The sequence below is a fragment of the Chiloscyllium plagiosum genome, chromosome 3 (assembly GCF_004010195.1).
Source record: "Chiloscyllium plagiosum isolate BGI_BamShark_2017 chromosome 3, ASM401019v2, whole genome shotgun sequence".
Taxonomy (NCBI): domain Eukaryota; kingdom Metazoa; phylum Chordata; class Chondrichthyes; order Orectolobiformes; family Hemiscylliidae; genus Chiloscyllium; species Chiloscyllium plagiosum.
This window is the reverse complement of record NC_057712.1, coordinates 73117726-73128749: the sequence shown is the minus strand read 5'-3', so window position 1 is coordinate 73128749 and position 11024 is coordinate 73117726.

Sequence of the window (11024 nt, the reverse complement as noted above, 5' to 3'; positions counted from 1 at the left end):
CTTGTCCTGTCTACAGAAAGAAGAAGCAATCTAATCTGGCCAATTACCAACCCATCAGTCTCTTCTTGACCACCAGCAAAGCAATTGTAGGTGTCCTGAAATTTATGAACCAATTTATGAATGGTTCACTAATGATCTACTTGGATTGTTCTAGGATCACTGAGTTCCAGACCTTATTACAGCTTATGTACAAACATGGATGATGGGGCTTTTTCGAAAGATGGAATTCTTTGAAGGATTCATCACATATAGACAGGGTGGTTAAAAAGGTGTTCCTACAGTTGACTTCACTACTCAGTCCTTTGAGTCCAGGAGTTGGCAAGTCAAATTGACATTGTACAGGATATTGGTTCTGGAATACTGTGCCCAGTTCTGATCGCCCAGTCATAGGAAGGATATTATTAAGCGAGAGAGGATTCTGAAGAGGTTTAGCAGGATATTGATGGATATGGAAGGTTTGAGTTATAAAGATAGGTTGGGACGTTTTTCACTGGAGTGAAGTTCATATAGAACATTACAGCACAGTACAGGCCCTTTGGCCCTCGATGTTGCACTGATCTGTGAAACCAATCTGAAGCCCATCAAACCTACACTATTCCATTATCATCTATATGTCTATACAATGACCATTTAATGCCCTTAATGTTGGTGAGTCTACTACTGTTGCAGGCAGTGCATTCTATGCCCTTACTACTCTCTGAGTAAAGAACCTACCTCTGACATCTGTCCTGTATCTATCACTCCTCAATTTAAAGCCATGTATCCTCATGCTAGCCATCACTATTTGCAGAAAAAGACTCTCACTATCCACCCTATCTAATCTGCTGATCATCATGTATGTTTCTACTAAGTCACTTCTTAACCTTCTTCTCGCCAATGAAAATAGCCTCAAATCCCTCAGCCTTTCTTAATAAGACCTTCCCTCCATACCAGGCAAAATCTTGGTAAATCTCCTCTGCACACATTCCAAAGTTTCCACGTCTTCTTATAATGCGGCCACCAGAACTGTACACAATACTCCAAATGTGGCCACACCAGAGTTTTGTACAGCTGCAACATGACCCATGGCTCCGAAACTAATCCCTCTACCAATAAAAGCTAACATGCTGTACGCCTTCTTAACAATCTCATCAACTTGGGTCATAACTTTCAGGGATCTATGTACATGGACACCGAGATCTTTCTGCTCATCCACACTACCAAGTATCTTACTATTAGCCCAGTATTCTGTATCTCTGTTACACCTTTCAAAGTGAATCACCTCACACTTTTCCACATTAAACTCCATTTTCTGGCTCTACAGCTTTTCTATGTCCCTTTGTAGCCTGCAACATCCTTCTGCACTGTCCACAATTCCACCAACTTTAGGGTCAGCTGCAAATTTACTAATCCATCCTTCTACACCCTCAGACGACAAAAATGACAAACGGCAGTGGCCCCAAAACATATCCTTGCGGTACACCACTAGTAACTGAACTCCAGGATGAACATTTCCCATCAACCACCACCCTCCGTCTTCCTTCAGCTAACCAATGTCTGACCCATACCATTAAATCACCCTCAAACCCATGCCTCCATATTTTCTGCAATAGCCTACTGTGGGGAACCTTATCAAATGCTTTACTGAAATCCATATACACCCATATCAACCTCTTTACCCTCATCCACCTGATTGGTCACCTTCTCAAAGAACTCAATAAGATTAGCAAGACATGAAAACCATGTTGACTATCCCTAATCAAATTATTCCTTGCTGGATGATTATAAATCCTAACTCTTTTAATCCTTTCCAACACTTTACCCACAACCAAAGTAAAGCTCACTGGTCTATAATTACCAGGGTTGTCTCTACTCTACTTCTTGAACAAGGTAACAACATTCGCTATCCTCCAATCTTCTGGCACTATTTCTGTAGACAATGATGACATAAAGATCAAAAACTCTGCAATCTCTTCTCTAGCTTCCCAGATAATTCTTGGATAAATCCCATATGGCCCAGGGGACTTATCTGTTTTCACACTTTCCAGAATTGTTAACATCTCCTCCTTATAAACATCAATCCCATCTAGTCTAATAGCCAGCATCTCAGTATTCTCTTCGGCAATGTTACCTTTTTCCTGTGTGAATACTGACAAAAAATATTCATTTAGCACCTCTCCTATCTCTTTGGACTTCATGCACAACTTCCCACTACTGTCCTGACAGGCCCTAATGCTACTCTAGTCATTCTTTTATTCTTGACATGCCTATAGCAAGCTTTAGGGTTTTTCTTGATCCTATCCACCAAAGACTTCTCATGTTGCCTCCTGGCTCATCTTAGCTCTCTCTTTAGGTTCTTCCTGGCTAACTTGTAACTCTCAAGCAGCCTAACTCAGCCTTCATATCTCATCTTTACATAAGCCCACTTCTTCCTCTTGACAAGAGATTCAACTTGGTTAGTAAACCACAGTTCCCTCGCTCGACTACTTCCTTCCTGCCTGAGAGATACATACTTACCAAGGACACTTAGTAGTTGTTCCTTGAACAAGCTCTACGTTTCGATTGTGCCCATCCCCTGCAATTTCTCTCCCCCTCCTATGCATCCTAAATCTTGCCTAATTGCATCATAATTGCCTTTCCCCCAGCCATAGCTCTTGCCCTGCGGTATATATCGAACCCTTTCCATCGCTAAAGTAAACTTAAATGAATTGTGGTCACTATCACCAAAGTGCTCACCTGTCTCCAAATCTAACATCTGGTCAAGGTCATTACTGAGCAGCAAATCGAATGTGGGTTGACCTCTTGTTGGCCTATCTATATACTGTGCTGAAAATGTGTTGCTGGAAAAGCGCAGCAGGTCAGGCAGCATCCAGGGAACAGGAGAATCGACGTTTCGGGCATAAGCCCTTCCTGAAGAAAGGCTTATGCCCGAAACGTCGATTCTCCTGTTCCCTGGATGCTGCCTGACCTGCTGCGCTTTTCCAGCAACACATTTTCAGCTCTGATCTCCAGCATCTGCAGACCTCACTTTCTCCTATCTATATACTGTGTCAGGAAACCCTCCTGAACACATCAGACAAAAACCAACCCATTTAAGGTACTTGAACTATAACATTTCCATTCAATATTTGGAAAGTTAAAGACCCCATCACAACTACCCTGTTACTTTCACTCCAATTCAGAATTATAGTAGTGGTTTGAGAGGTGCCCTTATAAAGGTTTATAAAATCTTGAGGGTTTGGATAGGGTTAATGATAAGTGTCTTTACCTTAGGATGGGTGTTTCAAGACCAGAGGGCATATTTTTCTGTTGAAAGGAGAGAGATTTAAGAAAGACAGGGGAAAATTTGTTACATAATGGGTGCTTCGCATTTGGCATGTAGGTCCTGTGGGCACAGTTACAACATTTAAAAGACATTTAAATAAATACCTGAATAGGAAAGGTTTGGAGGGATGTGGGCCAGGAGCAGCAGGGGACTTCGTTTAGTTTAAGATTATGTTTGACATGGACTGGTTGGGCAAAAGAGTTTGTTGCACTGCTCTATAACTCTATAGCTATGACTCTCTGAAAAACATGCAGGAGTGAAATAAGAGGGACCAATTTTGAGTTCACAGCATCATTTATCAGTGTGTCTCCAAGAAGCCTTGCTAAAAATGATCAGGTTGAAAACGTATTGGAACCATACCTAACACAAATGTAGAAGGTTGCGCTTATTCTTGTTAAGAGTCCAACAATCTCAGCCTCACAAAGTTTTTGTAAGGAGGAGACCTTTGGAGCAGTACTCTAGTTTCAAATATAGTTAACTGCTTTCTCAATGACCTTCCCTCCAGCATGGGATCAGAGCTGCAGATGTCTTGATAATTGTGCTGTGTTCAGTTCCATTCACAATTATCAGAAAATGAAGCAGTTTATGCCTATAATAAAACGATATGTTGTGCAGTTGTTTTTTTTAAAGAATCAAACTAAACATTGTAGGTGCAAAGCCCATCTTTTAAATAATATCTAGTTCTAAGTTGATTGTATGAGAAATTGTCACTTCACATGAGCTTTCACAAAACAGTACTCAAAGGAGAAATTGACATGATAAGACACTGTGGGTGGATTTTAACTTTCATCACCTTGAGGTTAAAGACCACCCATCATAGACCTTTAAAACAATGGACAGGGGAATGTAGTGGGATGTGTAACACTGGATTGATTGACTGAAAGTTTAAATTTATCCCAAAATGTGTGACTGAGAGCTGCTATTTGCAACTTTTGACAAGAAAAGTAACATGTACTATCAATATGACAAAGTGTTTCTATTCTGAATTTGGTATGTTGCTTGTCACATACACATATCCTGAGACCATTATGCCTCAAAAACGACCCGATGCCCAAACTTTACACATCAGTAAGTTAGTTTTCAAACAATGGCCAATGTCAGTTAAATTGGAAATCAGAAAACATTAACACGAAAATAAAAGCAATAATAAATGGAAAATATACAGAAATCTTACACATCATCTATCAAATCCATGAATAAATTCAAAATTTGTATTTAAAATCCTCAAAGTACCACAAAACAAATCAATCAAAAGTGCTGGCATATTTTTATCACAGCATTTTTCAGTTGTCATTTTCTTCTTACTGTCAGTTATGTATATAAATAAAGTTGAAAATCCATGGTCACTTTGGTATATTCTCACTATAATGCCATAGTGCAAAAAGTCACACGTCTGTACTGCTTGTCAAGAGCACAAACTCCCAATGCCAGGGATTTCTCCATCTCTGGCCAGCAAAGATCCCTTACATATGATTTGCAGCAGATTCCAGGTTAAGTTCAGGGTATCAGCCAGCCAGAAGCTATATTTGGGGACCTGGATCTCTGAATAACAAAGTCTTTTCTCAGCCAGACATTTAGGAATAATTCAGCCAGTCCTCCGTATCCAGGAGGGGTCTGTTCCTAGAATCCCTGTGAATAATGAGGTACATGTGTTTGGAGCTTGTTAAATGCAGTTTAAAAATAAATTAAATTGCTAAAATACTGCAGATACATGAGTTTAGCCTGCCAACGTTGATTTTTGTTGTTACTTATTTTTTGGTATGGATGGGCAAATTCATGATTTCGTGATTTCACAATCCAAAGGATTTACTGTATTATGCAATGCAGTAAGGTTAATGATTGATCTTACTAGAAGTTGGTTGTGCGATAATCTTGACAGGTTTCATGAAAGGATTCTTCCGATGAGGCCCAGTGAGTTTCCTTTCTCTATTTTCCCAAATTCACCTCATTGTCTATGCATCACATCCAGTGGCAACTTGCAGTTGTAAGTTCCACAGGCTGTGGCAGATGTACCCACCCCTGCCAGGACATTTTGGAATACCTGGTGCTGGTGAGATATATAAAAGACAGTTGTGTATCTGGTGAAAAACTATCAGTCTGGAGCTGGCTGCATGATGTGTTTTATTTGTCCTGGAAATGACAGACATGGAAACATTTCTGCCCAGGGACATGGAGATGCTGGTGGTAGGAGTGGGTGCAGAGGAGTGCCACCTTCAACCCCAGGACTGGTGCAGAAGGCCACAATACCAATCTTCATCAATCATGCAGCTTTGCTGAGTGATTTTCTAGACTGTGGACACTGCACTGCCCCGCTGCCACCTGGGACAGTGCTATGTCCACAGTCTAGAAAATCACTCAGCAATGCTGCATGTTTGATGAGATTGGACACCGACATCTTGAACTCATTACATCATTATAGCCCATAGTTTCCAGTGATGTGCAGACTAGGTAGCTTAGCCATGGTAAATACAGGCTTACAAGAAAAGGGTAGGGAGGTAAATCTGGGAGAGATGCTCTTCAGAGGGTAGGTGGGTTTTAATGGGCCAAGTGGCTTGCTTCCATGCTGTAGGGATTCTGCATTGTACATTCCTGGAATAGGGATTCTATGATTTACAGACTCAGACTCCACTACTTGTGAAAAAGGGTATTCTAAACATCAATACCCTCTGACAGAAAAACAAAACTTCTTCACCTCTGTGTTAAATGAGAAGCCTCTTATTCTTAAACTCCATCCTCGAATTTCAGCTGACCCCACAAGAGGAATCATCCTCTTAATATCCATCTATCCAGTCTTCTTACGATCTTATAAGTTTCAGTAAGATCATTTCTCATTCCTGCAAACTCCAATGAACAAAGAAGTAACATTGTTTCAAACGTCCTTCATTCCAGAATAAAAGGCAAATGCCAGGATGTTCATAGTGGGGAATTCAGAGATAATAATGGCATTGAATGTCAAAGGGAGATTTTTTCTCTTGTTAGGGCATGGTAGCTCAGTGCTTAGCAGGGACCCAGTTTCGATTCTCTCAGGTGACTGACTGTGTGGAGTTTGCACATTCTCCCCGTAAGTGCGTGGGTTTCCGCCGGGTGCTCCAGTTTCCTCCCACAATCCAAAGATGTGCAGGTCAGGTGAATTGGCTATGCTAAATGCCAAGTCAGTCATAAATATAGGATAGGGGAATGGGTCTGGTTGGTTACTCTTCAGAGGGTTGGTGTCAACTTGTTGGGCTGAAGGGCCCGTTTCCATACTGTAGGGAGTCTAATCTAGATGCTCATTGCCTGACACCTGAAGGGCGTAAATGGTATTTGCCACTTATCAGCTCAAGCTTGAATGTCGCCCAGGTTTTGCTTAATGTGGACATGAACCCATTCAGTATCTGAATGGTTCTGAACATTGTGCAAATGTCAGCAACATCCTCATTTCTGACCTCATGGTTACAGGATTGTCCTTGGTGAGACAGCTGAAGATGTCTTTTCCTAGGACAACATCCTGAGTACCTTCTGCAGAGATACCCTAAGATCATTGATCTCCAACAACCACAACCATCTTCCTTTGTGTTCCAAGTAACTGCAACAACTGGAGAGCTTTCTCCCTGATTCCCACAGACTCCAGTTTTGCTTTAGATCCTTGATATTCCATCAATTATTCCATTGATGTCAAGGACTGTCGCTTTCATCGTACCTCCGGAGCTCAGCTCTTTTACCCCTGGTTTTGACCGAAGGGCACAGACAGTTGTGGAGCACATGTCTTCAATACTGTTGCCAGAATGTTTTCAGAACCCATAGCCTTTGCAGCATCCAGTATCTTTGTCAGTTGCTTGCTATCACCTGGGACCAAATTGAAATTCCTGAAAACTGACATCTGTGGTGGTGAAGACCTCAGGAAGAATCTGGAATTGATAACACACTTGGCACTCCAGGTTGGAGATAGTTGAAAATTCTTCAATTTTACCTTTCACACTGATGTGTTGGGCTCCCATGCCATTGGTGAAGGGGAAAATCCTGGAGCATCCTTTTCCTGTTAATTTAATTGCCTACCATTATTCAAGGAGAAAGTGAGGTCTGCAGATGCTGCAGATCAGAGATGGAAATGTGTTGCTGGAAAAGCGCAGCAGATCAGGCAGCATCTAGGGAACAGGAGAATCGACGTTTCGGGAAGAAGGGCTAATGCCCGAAACGTCGATTCTCCTGTTCCCTAGATGCTGCCTGACCTGCTGCGCTTTTCCAGCAACACATTTCCATCTACCATTATTCAAGACTGTATATGGCAGGACTGCAGGGCATAGATATGCTCCATTAGCTTTTTAAAAAGAAACTAACGCACCTTTTGAAGAGCACTGACAGAACCAGCAAGCGCCAAATGATAATTTTAGTCTGTATATATATGGTAGGTACAGCAATGCCATGCTGACTGATATATCCCAATGCTGAGCCAGAGTTAAAACAGCATTGTCACACAGCCCTGGGATCATGGGACATCCCAAAAAGAAACTTTCTGATGTCCATGTTTAATTGTTGATCACCATCACTAGGTGTAACTGTTTGGTTCAACATAAATAACAGTGAGTTACTATTATCGCTACCTCAAAATTCTGCCGATTACTTTCTGAAATTAACTTATCCAAGTCTCAGTAGGTACACATCTAAAGTTATATTCTTGCCTGAAAATTATGATTTCTTTATCTTTTACTGGAATCCAGAATGAATTATTTTTCCCTTTCCATGCAACTAAAATTTGGACTAACTTTCAGCCAACCTCAAAGTAAAAACCTTAGTAAGAATATGTGTGTATTTTTGCTTCCCTATTTCACATTTGAAATGGAAATACTGCAGTTCTTTTGCAAATTATTCAGCATCAAACCTTCCCAAAAATGCAAATGATATTAATCCTTTACTTCATGTAATGTATCTAAGTTCATTTATTGTATTCTCCCTTCCTTATGGTGACCATTTTTCAGGCAATTTTAAGGACAGATATAACAAACAACATCATTTCACCTCTGCTGCTGAAATAAACAATTCTCTCATTCTTATAAAAATGTATAAATATATTAACTTGGCCACATTGTGATCCTATGTCCTGAATTCAACTCAAACCATAATCATGATAGGGGAGAAACTACCCATTCAGTGAAGATTACTGTACTCTCAATATCCAGGGGGTTACCATTGACCAAAAATCAAGATGGCGCCAGAGTGCGGCAACTCTTTGCAGCTTTCTCCAGCAGATTATCCTCTCACATCTTTTATAATTTTTCTACACTCTTAAATCTCAATTGTAAGTCTGTCAGAATTACTAACAATGTTCTCGTAACTCCACTTGTAGGTCTGGTAATCTTTCAACCTCCAGAAACAATCCCCGACCCAAATTGATCTGAACGGACTGAGACCAGGACCTCCCACAGCACCTGACTGCATGATCTGACAGAACCAGAATGCTGACGTTGGAATCATGACCATGACAACAACAAAAGGTGACAAGCCATTTGCCGGCTTCTCTAAAGCCTGACTTGGATGTCAATTGGCGATCTTACTCCATGGCTCTAACTGACCTCATGGAGACCCAACATTGTGGCCCAACCAGACTGAGAACAAGTCCTGAGGCCAAGTCCAGTGCCCAGGACCCCACTAGATGCACCCACATACCTTTTGGAACAGCAGACTATTCACACCAACTCCCAGGCCTGACCAGAAGCAGCCACTTACCCAGCAAACACAGTGTCAAGTCCCACCTTGCCTGCATACTTCTGGTAAATATCATTGAAAAGAAGCTGGATGAAGTTAAAACTAGACTCACCTACCAAAGGGAAGTGAGTATTGTTTCGCATAAACTCATATGAAATGATAATTTCTCATATGATCAACTTAGAGGTAGATATAATTTAAAAATGGGCTTTGCACCTACAAAGTTTAGTTTAAAAAAATTAAACTTTGAAAGAATAACTGTACAACATAGTGTTTTATTACTGGCATGAACTGGAACTGAACGCTCCAGCTCTGATCCTGTGATGGAGGGAAGGTCATTGAGAAAGAAGTTGACTATATTTGAACCTAGAGCACTGCTCCAAAGGACTCCTCCTTGCAACAACTTTGTGGGGCTGAGATGATTGGACTCTTAACAAGAATAAGCACAATCATTGACATTTGTGCTAAGTATCGTTTTCAACCTGATCATTTTTAGCAGGACTTCTTGGATTAATGATGCTGTGAACTCAAAAACTGGTCTCTCTTATCTCGCAACTGCATTTTTCATACAGTCATAGTCATAGAGTCATACAGCACCAAAACAGATCCGTTGGCCTAACCAGCCCATGCCAAACGTAATCCCAAATTAAACTAATCCCACCTGCCTGCTCATGATACATATCCCTCCAAATCTTTCTTATCCATGTACTTATCTATGTGCCTTTTAAATGTTGTAACTGTACTTACATCCACCAACTCCTCAGGATGTTAATTCCACACTCAAACCAGCCCCCTCTGTGTAACAATTCTACCTATCATGTCTTTTTCAAATCTCGACCTTCTCACCTTAAAAATATGCCTCCTTGTCTTGAAATCCCCCATCCTAGGGAAAAGACATCTATCATTAACCCTATCTATACCCGTCAAGATTTTATAAAATCTTCCCACGTCCTATACTAAAGGACAGAACAATGAAGAGAAGTACAGAAACAATTTTAAACCACCCTGTCTATATGTGATGCAAGCTTCATAGAATTTCACCTTTAGAAAAAAACTCTTTCATCTATGTTTGCACGTAAGCTGCAATAAGGTCTAGAACTGAGTGGTCCAAGAACAATCCAAGTTGATCATTAGTGAACCATTCTGTTGGGTGAATAAGCACTGGTTCATAAATTTCAGGACACCTACAATTGCTTTGCTGGTGGTCAAGAAGAGACTGATGGGTTGTTAATTGACCAGATTAGATTTCTGCTTCTTTCTGTAGACAGGACTAGCCTGTCAGGGAGGTGCCAGATTTGTAGCTGTTCTGGAGTTAGCTACCACACCAGAAACAATAAGGAGCCAACCAAAATGTCCTTTTGCGTGAAAGAAAGAATCATTTTTATTATCTGTAAACCCTGGAATGAAATGTAATGGAAATGCAATGTCAAGCATACATGCGCAGGTACAAAGTTAAAAAGGAACACTGTCCTAGACAAAGGAATGTTGAAAGAAATAGACAACTTGATGTCCTTAGTCTATCAATGAGATTGAGGATATTAAGCTGAAACCATGGATGTTTAATTGATGTCTTTTATTCACAGCAGTAATGTATATTTCAGTCATCCTTTAAGTACCCCCTGTTCTGCTGTTTGTGTTTAACCAGTTCTGTTACTGAGCACACTTTCTTCCGTAGAGTCTGAGACAGCACTTTCTCCAGCTGTTCCTAGTCACAATACAAGATCTTCCTCTTCAGCTCTCAATAACAGTTTATCCGGCAAACTGAAGTTCAGTTTCTTCCTTAGGTTTGCTAATTCTGGGTGAGGTCTCATGTAAAATTTCAAATTCAGATGCAAATCAGTACAGGAGACAAAGGTTTCTTTATGCCAGAATGGGCTGACTCAGTCCAGCACCTTTTAATAACGTAGTTATTTCAGTTCAAACTGTATTTAACCGTGCAAAATCTCCTGCCTCCTAACTGGCCATATAGTGATTCCACCTGACTCAATCATGTCCCAAGTTCAAATCAGGGGTAACATACTACAAAGTCACTTAATTC